Below are 6,000 nucleotides of genomic sequence, written 5' to 3'. Positions count from 1 at the left end.
CCTGATGGGGTCTGTAAAAACGCTTCAACAACTAATTATAAATTACCTTAAAACTAATGAAAAAATAGAAAGTCTTAGAAACAAACAAATGGAAATTACAGAACTGAAAAATACATCAAATAAAACTCGCTGTACCGAGGCTCAACAGCATAATGAATATGACAGAAGAAAGTATCCATGAACCAGAAGATAGAACAATAGAAATTACCCAATAGAGAGAAAATAAATTGAAAAATAAATAAATAGATCTAACATTTGTATAATCGAACCCCAGAAAGAGAAGAAAGGGTATGAAGCCGAAAAAATATTTGAAGAGGTAATGGCAGAAACTTTCCAAATTTGGCAAAGGACTTACACATTCCAGAAGCTGGGCAAATCCCAAATAAGATAAAGAAATCGGTGCCACACACAATAATTAAATTTCTGAAAACTAATGACAATGAAAAAGATCCTGAAAGCAGAGAGAAACAGCACTTTGCCTATAAGAGTAGAACAATGGGAGTAATAGTGGGTTTTTTTGTCGTAAATCACAGACGCCGGAGGGAGGCACTTTTCTGGAGTGCTGGGAGGAAATATTTGTCCATCACGATTCTACATCAGGTGAAAACATGCTTTGGGAATGAAAGGGAAATAAAAACATTGTCAGACAAAGGAAACCAAAAGAATTTGATCCTTGCAGAACTACCCTTAAAGAACATCTAAAGGAAAGACTCCAAAGAGGAAAGAAATGATAACAGAAGGCTTAGAACTTCAGGAAGGGGGGGGGCACCTGGGTGGCTCCATGGTTGAGCGTCCACCTTTGGCTCAGGGTGTGATCCTGGAGTCCTGGGATCGAGTCCTGCATCAGGCTTCCTGCATGGAGCCTGCTTCTCCCTCTGCTTGTGTCTCTGCCTCTCTCTCTCTCTCTGTGTGTGTCTCTCATGAATAAATAAAATATTAAAAAAAGAAAAGAACTTCAGGAAGGAAAGAAAACAAAGGAGTGGGCAAAATAGAGGTGAGTGTAGTGGATCATCCTTATCATGCTTTCTTGTATTGCATGGCTGAAGCAAAACTTGTGACTATCTGATATGGCACTAAATATATAGAGGAAATAATTTAGATAATTATATTTTTGTAAGTGGGGATAGTAAAGGGAGCTAAGTGGAAGTAGGGTTTCCATGCTTCATTCCAAGTGCTAAAATGGAGTCAGTGGCCTGTGACAATTTGTGTGTACTATCATACTAAGAGCGCCCCTGGAAAAGCTATACAAAACATTGACTCAAAACACATAAAAAAATGAAACAGAATTCTAAACAATGTTTAGTTATCCTACAGGAAGATAAGAAAAGAAGAAGAGATGAATAAAAGAGGGAACAAACAGAAAACAAATAATAAAATGGCAGACTTAAACCTTTATATATCAACAAAAAATAATGTAAATGGTCTAAATACACTGATTAAAACACACAGATTGTTAGAGTGGATTTAAAAAAAAAAATACAGCCCAGCTAGGATGCCTGGCTGGCTCAGTCAGTAGAGCATGCAACTTTCAATCTCAGGGTCATGAGTCCAAGCCCCATGTTGGTCGTGGAACACACTTAAAAAATATACAACCCAATTATGTGCTGTCTACAGGAAACTCACTTTAAACATAATGATGTAGGTAGGTTAAAAATAAAAGAATGAAAAAAGATATATATGATGCAAGTTTAGTACAAACGTGGGTGTGGCCACAGTCCCAGAATCTCAGGATCCAGCCCCACGTCGGGCTCCCTGCTCAGCGAGGAGTCTGCTTCTCCCTCTCCTGCCTCTCCCCTCTGCTCATGCTCTCTTTCTCAAATAAATAAAGAAAATCGTGGGATGCCTGGGTGACTCAGTGGTTGAGTGTCTGCCTTTGGCTCAGAGCATGATCCTGGGATCCTGGGAATGAGTCCTGCATCAGGCTCCCCGCAGGGAGCCTGCTTCTGCCTCTGCCTGTGTCTCTGCCTCTTTCTGTGTGTCTCTCATGAATAAACAAAATCTTTAAAAAAAAAGAGAAAATCTTAATAAAATAACAAAAAATAAAATTATAATGAGGGACATCCATACCCCACTCCCAGCAACTGGTAGAACTAAGAGACAGAAGGTCAATGAAGATATAGAAGAACTCTAGGCCTCCTCACCAATGGAATCTAAACAATATTTATAGCACTCTCTGCCAAAGAACAATAGAATACACCTCCTTTTCAAGCCCTCATGAAATATTAACCAAGATAGACCATATCCTGGGTCACAATACAAACCTCAACAAATTTAAAAGAATATAAATCATACAGACTATGTTTTCTAATTATAACAGAATCAAACTCGAAATCAACCGCAGAAAGACCAGGAAAATTTCCAAATACTTGGAAACTAAACAACAAACTTTTTTTTTAAGATTGTATTTATTTATTCATGAGAGACACAGAGAGAGAGAGAGAGAGGCAGACACACAGGCAGAGGGAGAAGCAGGCTCCCTGCGGGGAGCCCGATGTGGGACTTGATCCCAGGACCAGGATCATGCCCTGAGTTGAAGGCAGACACGCAACCACAGAACCCCCCAGTGACTAAATAACAAACGCCCCCCACCCCTAAACAACAAACTTCTAAATAATCCACGGGTCAAAGAGGAAGGTTTAAGGGCATTCAAAAATATTGAACTGAGAGGCACCTGGTGGCTCAGTCGATTGAGCGTCTGACTCTTGATTTTGGCTCAAGGTGTGATCTTGGGGTCATGGGATCGAGCCCTGCATCAGGCTTCATGCTCAGCAGGGAATCTGCTTGGGATTCTTTCTCTCCCCCTCCCTCTGCCATCTCTCTGTCTCTCTGTCTCTCTCAAATAAATAAATAAAATCTTTAACAAAAATATTGAACTGAGAAAGGTGAAAATACAATATATCAAACTTTCTGGGACCTAACTAAAGCAATGCTAAGAGGGATATCTATAACACTAAATCCATAGCTGAGAAAAGAGCAAAATTTTCAAATCAATAATCTAGTTTTTAAAGATTTTATTTATTTATTTGACAGAGAGAGAGAGAAAGAGAGAGCACAAGCAGGGGGAAGGGCAGAGGGAGAAGCAGGCTCCCTGCTCCATCCCAGGACCTTGGGATCATGACCTGAGCCAAAGGCAATCACTTCACCGACTGAGCCACCCAGGTGCCCCTCAAATCAATAATCTAAGCTCCCCCTTTAAGTAGCTACAGAAAAAAGAAAGTGAAATAAGCCCAAAGCAAGAAGAAGGAAGAAAATTACATGAGTAGAAATCAATGAAACTGGAAACAGAAAATCAAAGAAAGAAAAAGCTGGTTCTTTGAAAAGGTCAATAAAGTTGACAAACCTCAGACAAGACTGACTGACAAAGAAGTAAAAAGAGAAACAGCAATTACTAAAATCAAGAATGAACCAGGAGGCATCACTCCAGAGCCACAGACATCAGAAGGGTATTAAGAGGCCTGTGATGGTTAATTTTATGTGTCAATGTGGCTGGGCCACGGTGCTCAGAGACTTAGTCAAACACTATTCTGGTTTTTTCTGGGAGGGTATTTTTGGATGACGGTTACATTTAAATCAGTGGACTTTGTCAGGAAATGACAGATGTTGGTGAGGATGCGGAGAAAGGGGAGCCCCATACACTGCTGGTGGGAATGCAAGCCGGTGTGGCCACTTTGGAGAACAGTGTGGAGGGTCTTCAAAAGATTGAAATAGATTTACCCTGCGACCCAGCAATTGCACAGCTGGGTGTTTACCCTAAGGATACAGATGTTGTGATCCAGAGGGACACCTACACCCCAGTGTTTATAGCAGCAATGTCCACAAGAGTCAAACTATGGAAAGAGCCCAGATGTCCATCAACAGGTAAATGGACAAAGAAGATGTGGTCTGTATGTACAACGGACTATTACTCAGCCATCAAAACAAGAAATCTTGCCATTTGCAACAACAGGGATGGAACTAGAGGGTGTTATTCTGAGTGAAACAAGCTAGTCCGAGAAAGATACCTGCCATATGATCTCACTCATGTGGAATTTAAGAAACAAAACAGAGGATCATAGGAGAAGGGAGGGAATAATAAAACAAGATGAAACCAGAGGGGCACCTGGGCGGCTCAGTTGGTTAAGCATCTGCCCTTGGCTCAGATCATGATCCCAGAGTCCTGGGGTCGAGCCCCACATTGGGCTCCCTACTCAGCGGGGAGTCTACTTCTCCCCTTTCTCTGCCCCTGTTCCTGCTCTCTCTCTCCCTCTCTCTCTTGCTCTCACTCTCTCTAATGAAGAAATATAATCTTTAAAAAAAGGAGACAAAATCAGTGAGGGAGACAAACCATAAGAGACTCTTTCTTAATCATAGGAAACAAACTGAGTGTTGTTGGAGGGGACGTGGTGGGGGGGGACGGGGAAACAGGGAGATGGGCATTAAGGAGGACACGTGGGTGTTACAGAAGACTGATGAATCACTAAGCTTTACCTCTGAAACTAGTAATGCATTTTATGTTAATTGACTGAATTTAATTTAAAAAATCGTAGTGAGAGAGAAAAGTAAGGGACCCTATAATTTAGTGTGAGGAATTGAATATGCACATAGGAATGGAGATGTTGAGAACACTTACAAAGTCAGTAAAAAAAAAAATCTAGATACTGAACTTGTAACAAGTAAAGAAGTCATGCAATAAAAAAAAAAAAATCAGTGGACTTTGGGTAAAGCAGATTGCCCTCTATTATGTGGGTGGGCCTTGTCCAATCAGTTGGAGGCCTGAAAAGCACATAGGCTGGCCTCCCCCAAGCAAGAGGGAATTCTCCGGCAGACTGCCTTTGACTTCATATCAGCTCTTCTTGCTTCTACCGCAACTATTAGCAATCAACACAAGGAAACTGAAGTTAGAAATGCAACCATTTACAATGGCTCTAAATCAGACAAAATACTAAGTGTAATCTCTAAAAAGCATGTGTAGAACTCGTATGCTGAAAGTGACAAAATGCTGATGAAAGAATTCAAAGATCTAAATAAACGTAGAGACATACCATTTGCATGGTTAGAAAACAAAACAGTAAAAATGCCAGTTCTCTCTGAATTGATACACAAGTTCACCACAATTCCTGTCAAAATTCCAACGAGATTTTTCTTAGATATGGACAAGATTGTTCTAGACTGTATATAGAATGGTGAAGGAGGGCAGCCCCGGTGGCGCAGCGGCTTAGCGCCGCCTGCGGCCCGGGGTGTGATCCTGGAGACCCGGGATCGAGTCCCATGTCAGGCTCCCTGCGTGCAGCCTGCTTCTCTCTCTGCCTGTGTCTCTGCCTCTCTTTCGCTCTAAATAAATAAATAAATAAATCTTTAAAAAAAAAAAAAAAAGAATGGTGAAGGAACAATTCTAGCTATAATAACTTTGAAAAGGAGAGTGAAGTGGTAGGAACTGGCCTGCTGGATTTCAACACGGTATAGCTATGGGAATCAGGTCTGTGTGGTATTGGCAGAGGGAGAGACAGATCATAGGGAAATAGAGACCTTGGAAATAGACCCACACACACAGGCCCCACTGATTTTTTTAAAAAGATTTTATTTATTTATTCATGAGAGACACAGAGAGAGGCAGAGACACAGGCAGAGGGAGAAGCAGGCCCCATGCAGGGAGCCCGATGCAGAACTCGAGCCCATGACCCAGGGTCACGTCCTGGGTGGAAGGTGGCGCCAAACCTTTGAGCCACCCAGGCTGCCCAGTTGTACTGATTTTTGACAAATGAAAAGCATTTCAACAGAGGAAGATAGACTTTTCAAGACCGTACTGGAGCAACTGAATGCTCAAAGGGCAAGAAAGAGGGGAAGTAGGAGGAAGGGACTGGGGGGGGAGGAGGGGGAGAGGAGGAGGGGAAGGAGTGGAAGGGAGGGAGAGGGGGAGAAGAGGGAGTTGACAGGGACAGGTAAGAGGGGAAGGGGAATGTGGAAGAAGAGGGGAAGGGGGAGGGGAGGGAAAGGAGGGAGAAGAGGAGAGAGAAGGTGGAG

This window comes from Canis lupus, chromosome 11 (assembly GCF_048164855.1).
Source record: "Canis lupus baileyi chromosome 11, mCanLup2.hap1, whole genome shotgun sequence".
NCBI lineage: Eukaryota > Metazoa > Chordata > Mammalia > Carnivora > Canidae > Canis > Canis lupus.
Note: the sequence above shows the minus strand (reverse complement) of the source record.